This window comes from Heliangelus exortis, unplaced genomic scaffold (assembly GCF_036169615.1).
Source record: "Heliangelus exortis unplaced genomic scaffold, bHelExo1.hap1 Scaffold_132, whole genome shotgun sequence".
NCBI lineage: Eukaryota > Metazoa > Chordata > Aves > Apodiformes > Trochilidae > Heliangelus > Heliangelus exortis.
In genome coordinates this window covers 86,153-108,222 of record NW_027285951.1, presented here as the reverse complement: position 1 = coordinate 108,222, position 22,070 = coordinate 86,153, and positions in this window count along the sequence as shown.

Here is a 22,070-nt window from a genome sequence, read left to right as displayed (position 1 = left end):
GTTCGCGCCCCCAGGGCAAACCTCGGAGATGGGCTCGGCCTGCAAACACCGACACGCCCAGAGCCACAGCCACGCCCCCACTGGGAGGGGAAAAAAAAAAAAAAAAAAAAAAAAACCAAAAAAAAGCAGCTCCCCAATTTTTCAAGCTTTTTTCCCCTATCCCTCCCTTCTTCCAAACACAGCCCCCAGCTACACACTCAGCCTCTTTCAGAGCACCAGCACACACAAGCTCAGCCTTCACAAACTACCTAAAAATCCTCAAAACTTCTGCTTTTCAAGCCACCACAGCCTGCAGCCCCAGCAGGGAAAGGGTGACAAGGAAATCTCCAAATTCTGACACCCAGGAAGCTTCCTCAGGGGGTCTTAATTGCCAGGTAGATTGCAGAGTGACAGGAAAAAAAAACAAACGACAAGAAAAAAACGGACAGGGACAGAGACCCTCGGTTTGGAACAAGGGGGGGAGGAATCCCCAGGGAAATTCTCCATAAAATCTGCTTTAATTGCAGGGAGAAAGAGAAAAAAAAAATGGAAGAAAAAACCGGAGCAGGATAGAAACCCTCGGTTAGGAACAAGGAGAAGGGAGAATCCCCAGTGAAATTCTCCATAAAATCTGCTTTAATTGCAGGGAGAAAGAGAAAAAAAAAATGGAAAAAAAACGGAGCAGGATAGAGACCCTCGGTTAGGAACAAGGAGAGGGGGAAATCCCCAGTGAAATTCTCCATAAAATCTGCTTTAATTGCAGGGAGAAAGAGGAAAAAAAAAAGGAAAAAAAACGGAGCAGGATAGAAACCCTCGGTTAGGAACAAGGAGAGGGGGGAATCCCCAGTGAAATTCTCCATAAAATCTGCTTTAATTGCAGGGAGAAAGAGAAAAAAAAAATGGAAGAAAAAACCGGAGCAGGATAGAAACCCTCGGTTAGGAACAAGGAGAAGGGAGAATCCCCAGTGAAATTCTCCATAAAATCTGCTTTAAATTGCAGGGAGAAAGAGAAAAAAAAAATGGAAAAAAAACGGACTAGGATAGAGACCCTCGGTTAGGAACAAGGAGAGGGGGAAATGCACGGTGAAATTCTCCAGAAAAAAAAAAAAAAAACGGAGCAGGATAGATACCCTCGGTTAGGAACAAGGAGAAGGGAGAATCCCCAGTGAAATTCTCCATAAAATCTGCTTTAATTGCAGGGAGAAAGAGAAAAAAAAATGGAAGAAAAAACCGGAGCAGGATAGAAACCCTCAGTTAGGAACAAGGAGAAGGGAGAATCCCCAGTGAAATTCTCCATAAAATCTGCTTTAATTGCAGGGAGAAAAAAAAAAAAAAATGGAAGAAAAAACCGGAGCAGGATAGAAACCCTCGGTTAGGAACAAGGAGAAGGGAGAAACCCCAGTGAAATTCTCCATAAAATCTGCTTTAACTGCAGGGAGAAAGAGAAAAAAAAAATGGAAGAAAAAACCGGAGCAGGATAGAAACCCTCAGTTAGGAACATGGAGAAGGGAGAATCCCCAGTGAAATTCTCCATAAAATCTGCTTTAATTGCAGGGAGAAAGAGAAAAAAAAAAATGGAAAAAAAACAGAGCAGGATAGAGACCCTCGGTTAGGAACAAGGACAGGGGGGAATCCCCAGTGAAATTCTCCATAAAATCTGCTTTAATAGCAGGGAGAAAGAGAAAAAAAAAAATGGAAAAAAAACGGAGCAGGATAGAAACCCTCGGTTAGGAACAAGGAGAGGGGGGAATCCCCGGCTCGGGGGCTGCTGGGCGCCGGGTCCCCGCGGCGAGAGGACTTGGGGCTCGCAGGGGGGGGTCTCGCAGGGGAGCTGCGTGGCTCAGTGGAACGGCCAATGCCTTGGAACCCTGGGCTAAGCAGGGGCGGCCCCGGTTCGCGCCCCCAGGGCAAACCTCGGAGATGGGCTCGGCCTGCAAACACCGACACGCCCAGAGCCACAGCCACGCCCCCACTGGCAGGGGAAAAAAAAAAAAAAAAAAAAAAAGCAGCTCCCCAATTTTTCAAGCTTTTTCCCCCTATCCCTCCCTTCTTCCAAACACAGCCCCCAGCTACACACTCAGCCTCTTTCAGAGCACCCACACACACAAGCTCAGCCTTCACAAACTACCTAAAATTCCTCAAAACTTCTGCTTTTCAAGCCACCACAGCCTGCAGCCCCAGCAGGGAAAGGGTGACAAGGAAATCTCCAAATTCTGACACCCAGGAAGCTTCCTCAGGGGGTCTTAATTGCCAGGTAGATTGCAGAGTGACAGGAAAAAAAAACAAACGACAAGAAAAAAACGGACAGGGACAGAGACCCTCGGTTTGGAACAAGGGGAGGAGGAATCCCCAGGGAAATTCTCCAAAAAATCTGCTTTAATTGCAGGGAAAAAGAGAAAAAAAAAATGGAAGAAAAAACCGGAGCAGGATAGAAACCCTCGGTTAGGAACAAGGAGAAGGGAGAATCCCCAGTGAAATTCTCCATAAAATCTGCTTTAATTGCAGGGAGAAAGAGAAAAAAAAAATGGAAGGAAAAACCGGAGCAGGATAGAAACCCTCGGTTAGGAACAAGGAGAAGGGAGAATCCCCAGTGAAATTCTCCATAAAATCTGCTTTAATTGCAGGGAGAAAGAGAAAAAAAAAATGGAAAAAAAACGGAGCAGGATAGAGACCCTCGGTTAGGAAGAAGGAGAGGGGGGAATCCCCAGTGAAATTCTCCATAAAATCTGCTTTAATTGCAGGGAGAAAGAGAAAAAAAAAATGGAAAAAAAACGGAGCAGGATAGAAACCCTCGCTAAGGAACAAGGAGAGGGGGAAATCCCCAGTGAAATTCTCCATAAAATCTGCTTTAATTGCAGGGAGAAAGAGAAAAAAAAAATGGAAAAAAAACGGACTAGGATAGAGACCCTCGGTTAGGAACAAGGAGAGGGGGAAATGCCCGGTGAAATTCTCCAGAAAAAAAAAAAAAAAACGGAGCAGGATAGATACCCTCGGTTAGGAACAAGGAGAAGGGAGAATCCCCAGTGAAATTCTCCATAAAATCTGCTTTAATTGCAGGGAGAAAGAGAAAAAAAAATGGAAGAAAAAACCGGAGCAGGATAGAAACCCTCGGTTAGGAACAAGGAGAAGGGAGAATCCCCAGTGAAATTCTCCATAAAATCTGCTTTAATTGCAGGGAGAAAGAGAAAAAAAAAAATGGAAGAAAAAACCGGAGCAGGATAGAAACCCTCGGTTAGGAACAAGGAGAAGGTAGAATCCCCAGTGAAATTCTCCATAAAATCTGCTTTAATTGCAGGGAGAAAGAGAAAAAAAAAATGGAAGAAAAAACCGGAGCAGGATAGAAACCCTCGGTTAGGAACAAGGAGAAGGGAGAATCCCCAGTGAAATTCTCCATAAAATCTGCTTTAAATTGCAGGGAGAAAGAGAAAAAAAAAATGGAAAAAAAACGGACTGGAATAGAGACCCTCGGTTAGGAACAAGGAGAGGGGGAAATGCCCGGTGAAATTCTCCAGAAAAAAAAAAAAAAAACGGAGCAGGATAGATACCCTCGGTTAGGAACAAGGAGAAGGGGGAATCCCCGGCTCGGGGGCTCCTGGGCGCCGGGTCCCCGCGGCGAGAGGACTTGGGGCTCGCAGGGGGGGATCTCGCAGGGGAGCTGCGTGGCTCAGTGGAACGGCCAATGCCTTGGAACCCTGGGCTAAGCAGGGGCGGCCCCGGTTCGCGCCCCCAGGGCAAATTTCGGAGATGGGCTCGGCCTGCAAACACCGACACGCCCAGAGCCACAGCCACGCCCCCACTGGGAGGGGAAAAAAAAAAAAAAAAAAAAAAAGCAGCTCCCCAATTTTTCAAGCTTTTTTGCCCTATCCCTCCCTTCTTCCAAACACAGCCCCCAGCTACACACTCAGCCTCTTTCAGAGCACCAGCACACACAAGCTCAGCCTTCACAAACTACCTAAAAATCCTCAAAACTTCTGCTTTTCAAGCCACCACAGCCTGCAGCCCCAGCAGGGAAAGTGTGACAGGGAAATCTCCAAATTCTGACACCCAGGAAGCTTCCTCAGGGGGTCTTAATTGCCAGGTAGATTGCAGAGTGACAGGAAAAAAAAACAAACGAAAAGAAAAAAACGGACAGGGACAGAGACCCTCGGTTTGGAACAAGGGGAGGAGGAATCCCCAGGGAAATTCTCCATAAAATCTGCTTTGAGTAGAAAGGGAGAAAAAAAAAAAATAAAAAAAAAAACGGAGCAGGATAGAAACCCTCGCTAAGGAACAAGGACAGGGGGAAATCCCCAGTGAAATTCTCCATAAAATCTGCTTTAATTGCATGGAGAAAGAGAAAAAAAAAAGGAAAAAAAACGGAGCAGGATAGAAACCCTCGGTTAGGAACAAGGAGAGGGGGGAATCCCCAGTGAAATTCTCCATAAAATCTGCTTTAATTGCAGGGAGAAAGAGAAAAAAAAAATGGAAGAAAAAAACCGGAGCAGGATAGAAACCCTCGGTTAGGAACAAGGAGAAGGGAGAATCCCCAGTGAAATTCTCCATAAAATCTGCTTTAATTGCAGGGAGAAAGAGAAAAAAAACATGGAAGAAAAAACCGGAGCAGGATAGAAACCCTCAGTTAGGAACAAGGAGAAGGGAGAATCCCCAGTGAAATTCTCCATAAAATCTGCTTTGAGTAGAAAGGGAGAAAAAAAAAAAAAATAAAAAAAAAACGGAGCAGGATAGAAACCCTCGCTAAGGAACAAGGACAGGGGGAAATCCCCAGTGAAATTCTCCATAAAATCTGCTTTAATTGCAGGGAGAAAGAGAAAAAAATATGGAAGAAAAAACCGGAGCAGGATAGAAACCCTCGGTTAGGAACAAGCAGAAGGGAGAATCCCCAGTGAAATTCTCCATAAAATCTGCTTTAAATTGCAGGGAGAAAGAGAAAAAAAAAATGGAAAAAAAACGGACTGGAATAGAGACCCTCGGTTAGGAACAAGGAGAGGGGGAAATGCCCGGTGAAATTCTCCAGAAAAAAAACAACAAAACGGAGCAGGATAGAAACCCTCGCTAAGGAACAAGGACAGGGGGAAATCCCCAGTGAAATTCTCCATAAAATCTTCTTTAATTGTAGGGAGAAAGAGAAAAAAAAAATGGAAGAAAAAACCGGAGCAGGATAGAAACCCTCGGTTAGGAACAAGGAGAAGGGAGAATCCCCAGTGAAATTCTCCATAAAATCTGCTTTAAATTGCAGGGAGAAAGAGAAAAAAAAAATGGAAAAAAAAAGGACTAGGATAGAGACCCTCGGTTAGGAACAAGGAGAGGGGGAAATGCCCGGTGAAATTCTCCAGAAAAAAAAAAAAAAAACGGAGCAGGATAGATACCCTCGGTTAGGAACAAGGAGAAGGGAGAATCCCCAGTGAAATTCTCCATAAAATCTGCTTTAATTGCAGGGAGAAAGAGAAAAAAAAATGGAAAAAAAACGGAGCAGGATAGAAACCCTTGGTTAGGAACAAGGAGAGGGGGGAATCCCCAGTGAAATTCTCCATAAAATCTGCTTTAAATTGCAGGGAGAAAGAGAAAAAAAAAATGGAAAAAAAACGGAGCAGGATAGAAACCCTCGGTTAGGAACAAGGAGAAGGGAGAATCCCCAGTGAAATTCTCCATAAAATCTGCTTTGAGTAGAAAGGGAGAAAAAAAAAAAATAAAAAAAAAACGGAGCAGGATAGAAACCCTCGGTTAGGAACAAGGAGAGGGGGGAATCCCCAGTGAAATTCTCCATAAAATCTGCTTTAATAGCAGGGAGAAAGAGAAAAAAAAACTGGAAGAAAAAACCGGAGCAGGATAGAAACCCTTGGTTAGGAACAAGGAGAAGGGAGAATCCCCAGTGAAATTCTCCATAAAATCTGCTTTAAATTGCAGGGAGAAAGAGAAAAAAAAAATGGAAAAAAAACGGACTGGAATAGAGACCCTCGGTTAGGAACAAGGAGAGGGGGAAATGCCCGGTGAAATTCTCCAGAAAAAAAAAAAAAAAACGGAGCAGGATAGATACCCTCGGTTAGGAACAAGGAGAAGGGGGAATCCCCGGCTCGGGGGCTCCTGGGCGCCGGGTCCCCGCGGCGAGAGGACTTGGGGCTCGCAGGGGGGGATCTCGCAGGGGAGCTGCGTGGCTCAGTGGAACGGCCAATGCCTTGGAACCCTGGGCTAAGCAGGGGCGGCCCCGGTTCGCGCCCCCAGGGCAAATTTCGGAGATGGGCTCGGCCTGCAAACACCGACACGCCCAGAGCCACAGCCACGCCCCCACTGGGAGGGGAAAAAAAAAAAAAAAAAAAAAAAGCAGCTCCCCAATTTTTCAAGCTTTTTTGCCCTATCCCTCCCTTCTTCCAAACACAGCCCCCAGCTACACACTCAGCCTCTTTCAGAGCACCAGCACACACAAGCTCAGCCTTCACAAACTACCTAAAAATCCTCAAAACTTCTGCTTTTCAAGCCACCACAGCCTGCAGCCCCAGCAGGGAAAGGGTGACAAGGAAATCTCCAAATTCTGACACCCAGGAAGCTTCCTCAGGGGGTCTTAATTGCAAGGTAGATTGCAGAGTGACAGGAAAAAAAAACAAACGAAAAGAAAAAAACGGACAGGGACAGAGACCCTCGGTTTGGAACAAGGGGAGGAGGAATCCCCAGGGAAATTCTCCATAAAATCTGCTTTAATTGCAGGGAGAAAGAGAAAAAAAAAATGGAAGAAAAAACCGGAGCAGGATAGAAACCCTCGGTTAGGAACAAGGAGAAGGGAGAATCCCCAGTGAAATTCTCCATAAAATCTGCTTTAATTGCAGGGAGAAAGAGAAAAAAAAATGGAAGAAAAAACCGGAGCAGGATAGAAACCCTCGGTTAGGAACAAGGAGAAGGGAGAATCCCCAGTGAAATTCTCCATAAAATCTGCTTTAATTGCAGGGAGAAAGAGAAAAAAAAAATGGAAAAAAAACGGAGCAGGATAGAGACCCTCGGTTAGGAACAAGGAGAGGGGGAAATCCCCAGTGAAATTCTCCATAAAATCTGCTTTAATTGCAGGGAGAAAGAGAAAAAAAAAAGGAAAAAAAACGGAGCAGGATAGAAACCCTCGGTTAGGAACAAGGAGAGGGGGGAATCCCCAGTGAAATTCTCCATAAAATCTGCTTTAATTGCAGGGAGAAAGAGAAAAAAAAAATGGAAGAAAAAACCGGAGCAGGATAGAAACCCTCGGTTAGGAACAAGGGGAATGGAGAATCCCCAGTGAAATTCTCCATAAAATCTGCTTTAATTGCAGGGAGAAAGAGAAAAAAAAATGGAAGAAAAAACCGGAGCAGGATAGAAACCCTCGGTTAGGAACAAGGAGAGAAGGAAATGCCCGGTGAAATTCTCCAGAAAAAAAAAAAAAAAACGGAGCAGGATAGATACCCTCGGTTAGGAACAAGGAGAAGGGAGAATCCCCAGTGAAATTCTCCATAAAATCTGCTTTAATTGCAGGGAGAAAGAGAAAAAAAAATGGAAGAAAAAACCGGAGCAGGATAGAAACCCTCAGTTAGGAACAAGGAGAAGGGAGAATCCCCAGTGAAATTCTCCATAAAATCTGCTTTAATTGCAGGGAGAAAGAGAAAAAAAAAATGGAAGAAAAAACCGGAGCAGGATAGAAACCCTCAGTTAGGAACAAGGAGAAGGGAGAATCCCCAGTGAAATTCTCCATAAAATCTGCTTTAATTGCAGGGAGAAAGAGAAAAAAAAAATGGAAAAAAAACAGAGCAGGATAGAGACCCTCGGTTAGGAACAAGGACAGGGGGGAATCCCCAGTGAAATTCTCCATAAAATCTGCTTTAATAGCAGGGAGAAAGAGAAAAAAAAAAATGGAAAAAAAACGGAGCAGGATAGAAACCCTCGGTTAGGAACAAGGAGAAGGGAGAATCCCCAGTGAAATTCTCCATAAAATCTGCTTTGAGTAGAAAGGGAGAAAAAAAAAAAATAAAAAAAAAACGGAGCAGGATAGAAACCCTCGGTTAGGAACAAGGAGAGGGGGGAATCCCCAGTGAAATTCTCCATAAAATCTGCTTTAATAGCAGGGAGAAAGAGAAAAAAAAACTGGAAGAAAAAACCGGAGCAGGATAGAAACCCTCGGTTAGGAACAAGGAGAAGGGAGAATCCCCAGTGAAATTCTCCATAAAATCTGCTTTAAATTGCACGGAGAAAGAGAAAAAAAAAATGGAAAAAAAACGGAGCAGGATAGAAACCCTCGGTTAGGAACAAGGAGAAGGGAGAATCCCCAGTGAAATTCTCCATAAAATCTGCTTTAATTGCAGGGAGAAAGAGAAAAAAAAAATGGAAAAAAAACGGAGCAGGATAGAGACCCTCGGTTAGGAACAAGGACAGGGGGGAATCCCCAGTGAAATTCTCCATAAAATCTGCTTTAATAGCAGGGAGAAAGAGAAAAAAAAAATGGAAGAAAAAACCGGAGCAGGATAGAAACCCTCGGTTAGGAACAAGGAGAAGGGAGAATCCCCAGTGAAATTCTCCATAAAATCTGCTTTGAGTAGAAAGGGAGAAAAAAAAAAAATAAAAAAAAAATGGAGCAGGATAGAAACCCTCAATTAGGAACAAGGAGAGGGGGGAATCCCCAAGTGAAATTCTCCATAAAATCTGCTTTAATTGCAGGGAGAAAGAGAAAAAAAAAATGGAAAAAAAACGGAGCAGGATAGAGACCCTCGGTTAGGAACAAGGAGAGGGGGGAATCCCCGGCTCGGGGGCTGCTGGGCGCCGGGTCCCCGCGGCGAGAGGACTTGGGGCTCGCAGGGGGGGGTCTCGCAGGGGAGCTGCGTGGCTCAGTGGAACGGCCAATGCCTTGGAACCCTGGGCTAAGCAGGGGCGGCCCCGGTTCGCGCCCCCAGGGCAAACCTCGGAGATGGGCTCGGCCTGCAAACACCGACACGCCCAGAGCCACAGCCACGCCCCCACTGGGAAAAGGAAAAAAAAAAAAAAAAAAAAAAAAAAAAGCAGCTCCCCAATTTTTCAAGCTTTTTTCCCCTATCCCTCTCTTCTTCCAAACACAGCCCCCAGCTACACACTCAGCCTCTTTCAGAGCACCCGCACACACAAGCTCAGCCTTCACAAACTACCTAAAAATCCTCAAAACTTCTGCTTTTCAAGCCACCACAGCCTGCAGCCCCAGCAGGGAAAGGGTGACAAGGAAATCTCCAAATTCTGACACCCAGGAAGCTTCCTCAGGGGGTCTTAATTGCCAGGTAGATTGCAGAGTGACAGGAAAAAAAAACAAACGAAAAGAAAAAAACGGACAGGGACAGAGACCCTCGGTTTGGAACAAGGGGAGGAGGAATCCCCAGGGAAATTCTCCATAAAATCTGCTTTAATTGCAGGGAGAAAGAGAAAAAAAAATGGAAGAAAAAACCGGAGCAGGATAGAAACCCTCGGTTAGGAACAAGCAGAAGGGAGAATCCCCAGTGAAATTCTCCATAAAATCTGCTTTGAGTAGAAAGGGAGAAAAAAAAAAAATGGAAAAAAAATGGAGCAGGATAGAAACCCTCAATTAGGAACAAGGAGAGGGGGGAATCCCCAAGTGAAATTCTCCATAAAATCTGCTTTAATTGCAGGGAGAAAGAGAAAAAAAAAATGGAAAAAAAACGGAGCAGGATAGAAACCCTCGGTTAGGAACAAGGAGAAGGGAGAATCCCCAGTGAAATTCTCCATAAAATCTGCTTTAATTGCAGGGAGAAAGAGAAAAAAAACATGGAAGAAAAAACCGGAGCAGGATAGAAACCCTCAGTTAGGAACAAGGAGAAGGGAGAATCCCCAGTGAAATTCTCCATAAAATCTGCTTTAATTGCAGGGAGAAAGAGAAAAAAAAAATGGAAGAAAAAACCGGAGCAGGATAGAAACCCTCGGTTAGGAACAAGGAGAAGGGAGAATCCCCAGTGAAATTCTCCATAAAATCTGCTTTAAATTGCAGGGAGAAAGAGAAAAAAAAAATGGAAAAAAAACGGACTAGGATAGAGACCCTCGGTTAGGAACAAGGAGAGGGGGAAATGCCCGGTGAAATTCTCCAGAAAAAAAAAAAAAAAACGGAGCAGGATAGATACCCTCGGTTAGGAACTAGGAGAAGGGGGAATCCCCGGCTCGGGGGCTGCTGGGCGCCGGGTCCCCGCGGCGAGAGGACTTGGGGCTCGCAGGGGGGGGTCTCGCAGGGGAGCTGCGTGGCTCAGTGGAACGGCCAATGCCTTGGAACCCTGGGCTAAGCAGGGGCGGCCCCGGTTCGCGCCCCCAGGGCAAACCTCGGAGATGGGCTCGGCCTGCAAACACCGACACGCCCAGAGCCACAGCCACGCCCCCACTGGGAGGGGAAAAAAAAAAAAAAAAAAAAAAAAAAACCAAAAAAAAGCAGCTCCCCAATTTTTCAAGCTTTTTTCCCCTATCCCTCCCTTCTTCCAAACACAGCCCCCAGCTACACACTCAGCCTCTTTCAGAGCACCAGCACACACAAGCTCAGCCTTCACAAACTACCTAAAAATCCTCAAAACTTCTGCTTTTCAAGCCACCACAGCCTGCAGCCCCAGCAGGGAAAGGGTGACAAGGAAATCTCCAAATTCTGACACCCAGGAAGCTTCCTCAGGGGGTCTTAATTGCCAGGTAGATTGCAGAGTGACAGGAAAAAAAAACAAACGACAAGAAAAAAACGGACAGGGACAGAGACCCTCGGTTTGGAACAAGGGGGGGAGGAATCCCCAGGGAAATTCTCCATAAAATCTGCTTTAATTGCAGGGAGAAAGAGAAAAAAAAAATGGAAGAAAAAACCGGAGCAGGATAGAAACCCTCGGTTAGGAACAAGGAGAAGGGAGAATCCCCAGTGAAATTCTCCATAAAATCTGCTTTAATTGCAGGGAGAAAGAGAAAAAAAAAATGGAAAAAAAACGGAGCAGGATAGAGACCCTCGGTTAGGAACAAGGAGAGGGGGAAATCCCCAGTGAAATTCTCCATAAAATCTGCTTTAATTGCAGGGAGAAAGAGGAAAAAAAAAAGGAAAAAAAACGGAGCAGGATAGAAACCCTCGGTTAGGAACAAGGAGAGGGGGGAATCCCCAGTGAAATTCTCCATAAAATCTGCTTTAATTGCAGGGAGAAAGAGAAAAAAAAAATGGAAGAAAAAACCGGAGCAGGATAGAAACCCTCGGTTAGGAACAAGGAGAAGGGAGAATCCCCAGTGAAATTCTCCATAAAATCTGCTTTAAATTGCAGGGAGAAAGAGAAAAAAAAAATGGAAAAAAAACGGACTAGGATAGAGACCCTCGGTTAGGAACAAGGAGAGGGGGAAATGCACGGTGAAATTCTCCAGAAAAAAAAAAAAAAAACGGAGCAGGATAGATACCCTCGGTTAGGAACAAGGAGAAGGGAGAATCCCCAGTGAAATTCTCCATAAAATCTGCTTTAATTGCAGGGAGAAAGAGAAAAAAAAATGGAAGAAAAAACCGGAGCAGGATAGAAACCCTCAGTTAGGAACAAGGAGAAGGGAGAATCCCCAGTGAAATTCTCCATAAAATCTGCTTTAATTGCAGGGAGAAAAAAAAAAAAAAAATGGAAGAAAAAACCGGAGCAGGATAGAAACCCTCGGTTAGGAACAAGGAGAAGGGAGAAACCCCAGTGAAATTCTCCATAAAATCTGCTTTAACTGCAGGGAGAAAGAGAAAAAAAAAATGGAAGAAAAAACCGGAGCAGGATAGAAACCCTCAGTTAGGAACATGGAGAAGGGAGAATCCCCAGTGAAATTCTCCATAAAATCTGCTTTAATTGCAGGGAGAAAGAGAAAAAAAAAATGGAAAAAAAACAGAGCAGGATAGAGACCCTCGGTTAGGAACAAGGACAGGGGGGAATCCCCAGTGAAATTCTCCATAAAATCTGCTTTAATAGCAGGGAGAAAGAGAAAAAAAAAAATGGAAAAAAAACGGAGCAGGATAGAAACCCTCGGTTAGGAACAAGGAGAGGGGGGAATCCCCGGCTCGGGGGCTGCTGGGCGCCGGGTCCCCGCGGCGAGAGGACTTGGGGCTCGCAGGGGGGGGTCTCGCAGGGGAGCTGCGTGGCTCAGTGGAACGGCCAATGCCTTGGAACCCTGGGCTAAGCAGGGGCGGCCCCGGTTCGCGCCCCCAGGGCAAACCTCGGAGATGGGCTCGGCCTGCAAACACCGACACGCCCAGAGCCACAGCCACGCCCCCACTGGCAGGGGAAAAAAAAAAAAAAAAAAAAAAAGCAGCTCCCCAATTTTTCAAGCTTTTTCCCCCTATCCCTCCCTTCTTCCAAACACAGCCCCCAGCTACACACTCAGCCTCTTTCAGAGCACCCACACACACAAGCTCAGCCTTCACAAACTACCTAAAATTCCTCAAAACTTCTGCTTTTCAAGCCACCACAGCCTGCAGCCCCAGCAGGGAAAGGGTGACAAGGAAATCTCCAAATTCTGACACCCAGGAAGCTTCCTCAGGGGGTCTTAATTGCCAGGTAGATTGCAGAGTGACAGGAAAAAAAAACAAACGACAAGAAAAAAACGGACAGGGACAGAGACCCTCGGTTTGGAACAAGGGGAGGAGGAATCCCCAGGGAAATTCTCCAAAAAATCTGCTTTAATTGCAGGGAAAAAGAGAAAAAAAAAATGGAAGAAAAAACCGGAGCAGGATAGAAACCCTCGGTTAGGAACAAGGAGAAGGGAGAATCCCCAGTGAAATTCTCCATAAAATCTGCTTTAATTGCAGGGAGAAAGAGAAAAAAAAAATGGAAGGAAAAACCGGAGCAGGATAGAAACCCTCGGTTAGGAACAAGGAGAAGGGAGAATCCCCAGTGAAATTCTCCATAAAATCTGCTTTAATTGCAGGGAGAAAGAGAAAAAAAAAATGGAAAAAAAACGGAGCAGGATAGAGACCCTCGGTTAGGAAGAAGGAGAGGGGGGAATCCCCAGTGAAATTCTCCATAAAATCTGCTTTAATTGCAGGGAGAAAGAGAAAAAAAAAATGGAAAAAAAACGGAGCAGGATAGAAACCCTCGCTAAGGAACAAGGAGAGGGGGAAATCCCCAGTGAAATTCTCCATAAAATCTGCTTTAATTGCAGGGAGAAAGAGAAAAAAAAAAGGAAAAAAAACGGAGCAGGATAGAAACCCTCGGTTAGGAACAAGGAGAAGGGAGAATCCCCAGTGAAATTCTCCATAAAATCTGCTTTAAATTGCAGGGAGAAAGAGAAAAAAAAAATGGAAAAAAAACGGACTAGGATAGAGACCCTCGGTTAGGAACAAGGAGAGGGGGAAATGCCCGGTGAAATTCTCCAGAAAAAAAAAAAAAAAACGGAGCAGGATAGATACCCTCGGTTAGGAACAAGGAGAAGGGAGAATCCCCAGTGAAATTCTCCATAAAATCTGCTTTAATTGCAGGGAGAAAGAGAAAAAAAAATGGAAGAAAAAACCGGAGCAGGATAGAAACCCTCAGTTAGGAACAAGGAGAAGGGAGAATCCCCAGTGAAATTCTCCATAAAATCTGCTTTAATTGCAGGGAGAAAGAGAAAAAAAAAAATGGAAGAAAAAACCGGAGCAGGATAGAAACCCTCGGTTAGGAACAAGGAGAAGGTAGAATCCCCAGTGAAATTCTCCATAAAATCTGCTTTAATTGCAGGGAGAAAGAGAAAAAAAAAATGGAAGAAAAAACCGGAGCAGGATAGAAACCCTCGGTTAGGAACAAGGAGAAGGGAGAATCCCCAGTGAAATTCTCCATAAAATCTGCTTTAAATTGCAGGGAGAAAGAGAAAAAAAAAATGGAAAAAAAACGGACTGGAATAGAGACCCTCGGTTAGGAACAAGGAGAGGGGGAAATGCCCGGTGAAATTCTCCAGAAAAAAAAAAAAAAAACGGAGCAGGATAGATACCCTCGGTTAGGAACAAGGAGAAGGGGGAATCCCCGGCTCGGGGGCTCCTGGGCGCCGGGTCCCCGCGGCGAGAGGACTTGGGGCTCGCAGGGGGGGATCTCGCAGGGGAGCTGCGTGGCTCAGTGGAACGGCCAATGCCTTGGAACCCTGGGCTAAGCAGGGGCGGCCCCGGTTCGCGCCCCCAGGGCAAACCTCGGAGATGGGCTCGGCCTGCAAACACCGACACGCCCAGAGCCACAGCCACGCCCCCACTGGGAGGGGAAAAAAAAAAAAAAAAAAAAAAAGCAGCTCCCCAATTTTTCAAGCTTTTTTGCCCTATCCCTCCCTTCTTCCAAACACAGCCCCCAGCTACACACTCAGCCTCTTTCAGAGCACCAGCACACACAAGCTCAGCCTTCACAAACTACCTAAAAATCCTCAAAACTTCTGCTTTTCAAGCCACCACAGCCTGCAGCCCCAGCAGGGAAAGTGTGACAGGGAAATCTCCAAATTCTGACACCCAGGAAGCTTCCTCAGGGGGTCTTAATTGCCAGGTAGATTGCAGAGTGACAGGAAAAAAAAACAAACGAAAAGAAAAAAACGGACAGGGACAGAGACCCTCGGTTTGGAACAAGGGGAGGAGGAATCCCCAGGGAAATTCTCCATAAAATCTGCTTTGAGTAGAAAGGGAGAAAAAAAAAAAAAAAAAAAAAAAACGGAGCAGGATAGAAACCCTCGCTAAGGAACAAGGACAGGGGGAAATCCCCAGTGAAATTCTCCATAAAATCTGCTTTAATTGCATGGAGAAAGAGAAAAAAAAAAGGAAAAAAAACGGAGCAGGATAGAAACCCTCGGTTAGGAACAAGGAGAGGGGGGAATCCCCAGTGAAATTCTCCATAAAATCTGCTTTAATTGCAGGGAGAAAGAGAAAAAAAAAATGGAAGAAAAAAACCGGAGCAGGATAGAAACCCTCGGTTAGGAACAAGGAGAAGGGAGAATCCCCAGTGAAATTCTCCATAAAATCTGCTTTAATTGCAGGGAGAAAGAGAAAAAAAACATGGAAGAAAAAACCGGAGCAGGATAGAAACCCTCAGTTAGGAACAAGGAGAAGGGAGAATCCCCAGTGAAATTCTCCATAAAATCTGCTTTGAGTAGAAAGGGAGAAAAAAAAAAAAATAAAAAAAAAACGGAGCAGGATAGAAACCCTCGCTAAGGAACAAGGACAGGGGGAAATCCCCAGTGAAATTCTCCATAAAATCTGCTTTAATTGCAGGGAGAAAGAGAAAAAAATATGGAAGAAAAAACCGGAGCAGGATAGAAACCCTCGGTTAGGAACAAGCAGAAGGGAGAATCCCCAGTGAAATTCTCCATAAAATCTGCTTTAAATTGCAGGGAGAAAGAGAAAAAAAAAATGGAAAAAAAAAGGACTAGGATAGAGACCCTCGGTTAGGAACAAGGAGAGGGGGAAATGCCCGGTGAAATTCTCCAGAAAAAAAAAAAAAAAACGGAGCAGGATAGATACCCTCGGTTAGGAACAAGGAGAAGGGAGAATCCCCAGTGAAATTCTCCATAAAATCTGCTTTAATTGCAGGGAGAAAGAGAAAAAAAAATGGAAAAAAAACGGAGCAGGATAGAAACCCTTGGTTAGGAACAAGGAGAGGGGGGAATCCCCAGTGAAATTCTCCATAAAATCTGCTTTAAATTGCAGGGAGAAAGAGAAAAAAAAAATGGAAAAAAAACGGAGCAGGATAGAAACCCTCGGTTAGGAACAAGGAGAAGGGAGAATCCCCAGTGAAATTCTCCATAAAATCTGCTTTGAGTAGAAAGGGAGAAAAAAAAAAAATAAAAAAAAAACGGAGCAGGATAGAAACCCTCGGTTAGGAACAAGGAGAGGGGGGAATCCCCAGTGAAATTCTCCATAAAATCTGCTTTAATAGCAGGGAGAAAGAGAAAAAAAAACTGGAAGAAAAAACCGGAGCAGGATAGAAACCCTCGGTTAGGAACAAGGAGAAGGGAGAATCCCCAGTGAAATTCTCCATAAAATCTGCTTTAAATTGCACGGAGAAAGAGAAAAAAAAAATGGAAAAAAAACGGAGCAGGATAGAAACCCTCGGTTAGGAACAAGGAGAAGGGAGAATCCCCAGTGAAATTCTCCATAAAATCTGCTTTAATTGCAGGGAGAAAGAGAAAAAAAAAATGGAAAAAAAACGGAGCAGGATAGAGACCCTCGGTTAGGAACAAGGAGAGGGGGGAATCCCCAGTGAAATTCTCCATAAAATCTGCTTTAATAGCAGGGAGAAAGAGAAAAAAAAAATGGAAGAAAAAACCGGAGCAGGATAGAAACCCTCGGTTAGGAACAAGGAGAAGGGAGAATCCCCAGTGAAATTCTCCATAAAATCTGCTTTGAGTAGAAAGGGAGAAAAAAAAAAAATAAAAAAAAAATGGAGCAGGATAGAAACCCTCAATTAGGAACAAGGAGAGGGGGGAATCCCCAAGTGAAATTCTCCATAAAATCTGCTTTAATTGCAGGGAGAAAGAGAAAAAAAAAATGGAAAAAAAACGGAGCAGGATAGAGACCCTCGGTTAGGAACAAGGAGAGGGGGGAATCCCCGGCTCGGGGGCTGCTGGGCGCCGGGTCCCCGCGGCGAGAGGACTTGGGGCTCGCAGGGGGGGGGCTCGCAGGGGAGCTGCGTGGCTCAGTGGAACGGCCAATGCCTTGGAACCCTGGGCTAAGCAGGGGCGGCCCCGGTTCGCGCCCCCAGGGCAAACCTCGGAGATGGGCTCGGCCTGCAAACACCGACACGCCCAGAGCCACAGCCACGCCCCCACTAGGAGGGGAAAAAAAAAAAAAAAAAAAAAAAGCAGCTCCCCAATTTTTCAAGCTTTTTTGCCCTATCCCTCCCTTCTTCCAAACACAGCCCCCAGCTACACACTCAGCCTCTTTCAGAGCACCAGCACACACAAGCTCAGCCTTCACAAACTACCTAAAAATCCTCAAAACTTCTGCTTTTCAAGCCACCACAGCCTGCAGCCCCAGCAGGGAAAGTGTGACAGGGAAATCTCCAAATTCTGACACCCAGGAAGCTTCCTCAGGGGGTCTTAATTGCCAGGTAGATTGCAGAGTGACAGGAAAAAAAAACAAACGAAAAGAAAAAAACGGACAGGGACAGAGACCCTCGGTTTGGAACAAGGGGAGGAGGAATCCCCAGGGAAATTCTCCATAAAATCTGCTTTGAGTAGAAAGGGAGAAAAAAAAAAAAAAAAAAAAAAAACGGAGCAGGATAGAAACCCTCGCTAAGGAACAAGGACAGGGGGAAATCCCCAGTGAAATTCTCCATAAAATCTGCTTTAATTGCATGGAGAAAGAGAAAAAAAAAAGGAAAAAAAACGGAGCAGGATAGAAACCCTCGGTTAGGAACAAGGAGAGGGGGGAATCCCCAGTGAAATTCTCCATAAAATCTGCTTTAATTGCAGGGAGAAAGAGAAAAAAAAAATGGAAGAAAAAAACCGGAGCAGGATAGAAACCCTCGGTTAGGAACAAGGAGAAGGGAGAATCCCCAGTGAAATTCTCCATAAAATCTGCTTTAATTGCAGGGAGAAAGAGAAAAAAAACATGGAAGAAAAAACCGGAGCAGGATAGAAACCCTCAGTTAGGAACAAGGAGAAGGGAGAATCCCCAGTGAAATTCTCCATAAAATCTGCTTTGAGTAGAAAGGGAGAAAAAAAAAAAAATAAAAAAAAAACGGAGCAGGATAGAAACCCTCGCTAAGGAACAAGGACAGGGGGAAATCCCCAGTGAAATTCTCCATAAAATCTGCTTTAATTGCAGGGAGAAAGAGAAAAAAATATGGAAGAAAAAACCGGAGCAGGATAGAAACCCTCGGTTAGGAACAAGCAGAAGGGAGAATCCCCAGTGAAATTCTCCATAAAATCTGCTTTAAATTGCAGGGAGAAAGAGAAAAAAAAAATGGAAAAAAAAAGGACTAGGATAGAGACCCTCGGTTAGGAACAAGGAGAGGGGGAAATGCCCGGTGAAATTCTCCAGAAAAAAAAAAAAAAAACGGAGCAGGATAGATACCCTCGGTTAGGAACAAGGAGAAGGGAGAATCCCCAGTGAAATTCTCCATAAAATCTGCTTTAATTGCAGGGAGAAAGAGAAAAAAAAATGGAAAAAAAACGGAGCAGGATAGAAACCCTTGGTTAGGAACAAGGAGAGGGGGGAATCCCCAGTGAAATTCTCCATAAAATCTGCTTTAAATTGCAGGGAGAAAGAGAAAAAAAAAATGGAAAAAAAACGGAGCAGGATAGAAACCCTCGGTTAGGAACAAGGAGAAGGGAGAATCCCCAGTGAAATTCTCCATAAAATCTGCTTTGAGTAGAAAGGGAGAAAAAAAAAAAATAAAAAAAAAACGGAGCAGGATAGAAACCCTCGGTTAGGAACAAGGAGAGGGGGGAATCCCCAGTGAAATTCTCCATAAAATCTGCTTTAATAGCAGGGAGAAAGAGAAAAAAAAACTGGAAGAAAAAACCGGAGCAGGATAGAAACCCTCGGTTAGGAACAAGGAGAAGGGAGAATCCCCAGTGAAATTCTCCATAAAATCTGCTTTAAATTGCACGGAGAAAGAGAAAAAAAAAATGGAAAAAAAACGGAGCAGGATAGAAACCCTCGGTTAGGAACAAGGAGAAGGGAGAATCCCCAGTGAAATTCTCCATAAAATCTGCTTTAATTGCAGGGAGAAAGAGAAAAAAAAAATGGAAAAAAAACGGAGCAGGATAGAGACCCTCGGTTAGGAACAAGGAGAGGGGGGAATCCCCAGTGAAATTCTCCATAAAATCTGCTTTAATAGCAGGGAGAAAGAGAAAAAAAAAATGGAAGAAAAAACCGGAGCAGGATAGAAACCCTCGGTTAGGAACAAGGAGAAGGGAGAATCCCCAGTGAAATTCTCCATAAAATCTGCTTTGAGTAGAAAGGGAGAAAAAAAAAAAATAAAAAAAAAATGGAGCAGGATAGAAACCCTCAATTAGGAACAAGGAGAGGGGGGAATCCCCAAGTGAAATTCTCCATAAAATCTGCTTTAATTGCAGGGAGAAAGAGAAAAAAAAAATGGAAAAAAAACGGAGCAGGATAGAGACCCTCGGTTAGGAACAAGGAGAGGGGGGAATCCCCGGCTCGGGGGCTGCTGGGCGCCGGGTCCCCGCGGCGAGAGGACTTGGGGCTCGCAGGGGGGGGGCTCGCAGGGGAGCTGCGTGGCTCAGTGGAACGGCCAATGCCTTGGAACCCTGGGCTAAGCAGGGGCGGCCCCGGTTCGCGCCCCCAGGGCAAACCTCGGAGATGGGCTCGGCCTGCAAACACCGACACGCCCAGAGCCACAGCCACGCCCCCACTAGGAGGGGAAAAAAAAAAAAAAAAAAAAAAAGCAGCTCCCCAATTTTTCAAGCTTTTTTGCCCTATCCCTCCCTTCTTCCAAACACAGCCCCCAGCTACACACTCAGCCTCTTTCAGAGCACCAGCACACACAAGCTCAGCCTTCACAAACTACCTAAAAATCCTCAAAACTTCTGCTTTTCAAGCCACCACAGCCTGCAGCCCCAGCAGGGAAAGTGTGACAGGGAAATCTCCAAATTCTGACACCCAGGAAGCTTCCTCAGGGGGTCTTAATTGCCAGGTAGATTGCAGAGTGACAGGAAAAAAAAACAAACGAAAAGAAAAAAACGGACAGGGACAGAGACCCTCGGTTTGGAACAAGGGGAGGAGGAATCCCCAGGGAAATTCTCCATAAAATCTGCTTTAATTGCAGGGAGAAAGAGAAAAAAAAATGGAAGAAAAAACCGGAGCAGGATAGAAACCCTCGGTTAGGAACAAGCAGAAGGGAGAATCCCCAGTGAAATTCTCCATAAAATCTGCTTTGAGTAGAAAGGGAGAAAAAAAAAAAATGGAAAAAAAATGGAGCAGGATAGAAACCCTCAATTAGGAACAAGGAGAGGGGGGAATCCCCAAGTGAAATTCTCCATAAAATCTGCTTTAATTGCAGGGAGAAAGAGAAAAAAAAAATGGAAAAAAAACGGAGCAGGATAGAAACCCTCGGTTAGGAACAAGGAGAAGGGAGAATCCCCAGTGAAATTCTCCATAAAATCTGCTTTAATTGCAGGGAGAAAGAGAAAAAAAACATGGAAGAAAAAACCGGAGCAGGATAGAAACCCTCAGTTAGGAACAAGGAGAAGGGAGAATCCCCAGTGAAATTCTCCATAAAATCTGCTTTAATTGCAGGGAGAAAGAGAAAAAAAAAATGGAAGAAAAAACCGGAGCAGGATAGAAACCCTCGGTTAGGAACAAGGAGAAGGGAGAATCCCCAGTGAAATTCTCCATAAAATCTGCTTTAAATTGCAGGGAGAAAGAGAAAAAAAAAATGGAAAAAAAACGGACTAGGATAGAGACCCTCGGTTAGGAACAAGGAGAGGGGGAAATGCCCGGTGAAATTCTCCAGAAAAAAAAAAAAAAAACGGAGCAGGATAGATACCCTCGGTTAGGAACTAGGAGAAGGGGGAATCCCCGGCTCGGGGGCTGCTGGGCGCCGGGTCCCCGCGGCGAGAGGACTTGGGGCTCGCAGGGGGGGGTCTCGCAGGGGAGCTGCGTGGCTCAGTGGAACGGCCAATGCCTTGGAACCCTGGGCTAAGCAGGGGCGGCCCCGGTTCGCGCCCCCAGGGCAAACCTCGGAGATGGGCTCGGCCTGCAAACACCGACACGCCCAGAGCCACAGCCACGCCCCCACTGGGAGTGGAAAAAAAAAAAAAAAAAAAAAAAAAACCAAAAAAAAGCAGCTCCCCAATTTTTCAAGCTTTTTTGCCCTATCCCTCCCTTCTTCCAAACACAGCCCCCAGCTACACACTCAGCCTCTTTCAGAGCACCAGCACACACAAGCTCAGCCTTCACAAACTACCTAAAAATCCTCAAAACTTCTGCTTTTCAAGCCACCACAGCCTGCAGCCCCAGCAGGGAAAGGGTGACAAGGAAATCTCCAAATTCTGACACCCAGGAAGCTTCCTCAGGGGGTCTTAATTGCCAGGTAGATTGCAGAGTGACAGGAAAAAAAAACAAACGACAAGAAAAAAACGGACAGGGACAGAGACCCTCGGTTTGGAACAAGGGGGGGAGGAATCCCCAGGGAAATTCTCCATAAAATCTGCTTTAATTGCAGGGAGAAAGAGAAAAAAAAAATGGAAGAAAAAACCGGAGCAGGATAGAAACCCTCGGTTAGGAACAAGGAGAAGGGAGAATCCCCAGTGAAATTCTCCATAAAATCTGCTTTAATTGCAGGGAGAAAGAGAAAAAAAAAATGGAAAAAAAACGGAGCAGGATAGAGACCCTCGGTTAGGAACAAGGAGAGGGGGAAATCCCCAGTGAAATTCTCCATAAAATCTGCTTTAATTGCAGGGAGAAAGAGGAAAAAAAAAAGGAAAAAAAACGGAGCAGGATAGAAACCCTCGGTTAGGAACAAGGAGAGGGGGGAATCCCCAGTGAAATTCTCCATAAAATCTGCTTTAATTGCAGGGAGAAAGAGAAAAAAAAAATGGAAGAAAAAACCGGAGCAGGATAGAAACCCTCGGTTAGGAACAAGGAGAAGGGAGAATCCCCAGTGAAATTCTCCATAAAATCTGCTTTAAATTGCAGGGAGAAAGAGAAAAAAAAAATGGAAAAAAAACGGACTAGGATAGAGACCCTCGGTTAGGAACAAGGAGAGGGGGAAATGCACGGTGAAATTCTCCAGAAAAAAAAAAAAAAAACGGAGCAGGATAGATACCCTCGGTTAGGAACAAGGAGAAGGGAGAATCCCCAGTGAAATTCTCCATAAAATCTGCTTTAATTGCAGGGAGAAAGAGAAAAAAAAATGGAAGAAAAAACCGGAGCAGGATAGAAACCCTCGGTTAGGAACAAGGAGAAGGGAGAAACCCCAGTGAAATTCTCCATAAAATCTGCTTTAACTGCAGGGAGAAAGAGAAAAAAAAAATGGAAGAAAAAACCGGAGCAGGATAGAAACCCTCAGTTAGGAACATGGAGAAGGGAGAATCCCCAGTGAAATTCTCCATAAAATCTGCTTTAATTGCAGGGAGAAAGAGAAAAAAAAAATGGAAAAAAAACAGAGCAGGATAGAGACCCTCGGTTAGGAACAAGGACAGGGGGGAATCCCCAGTGAAAT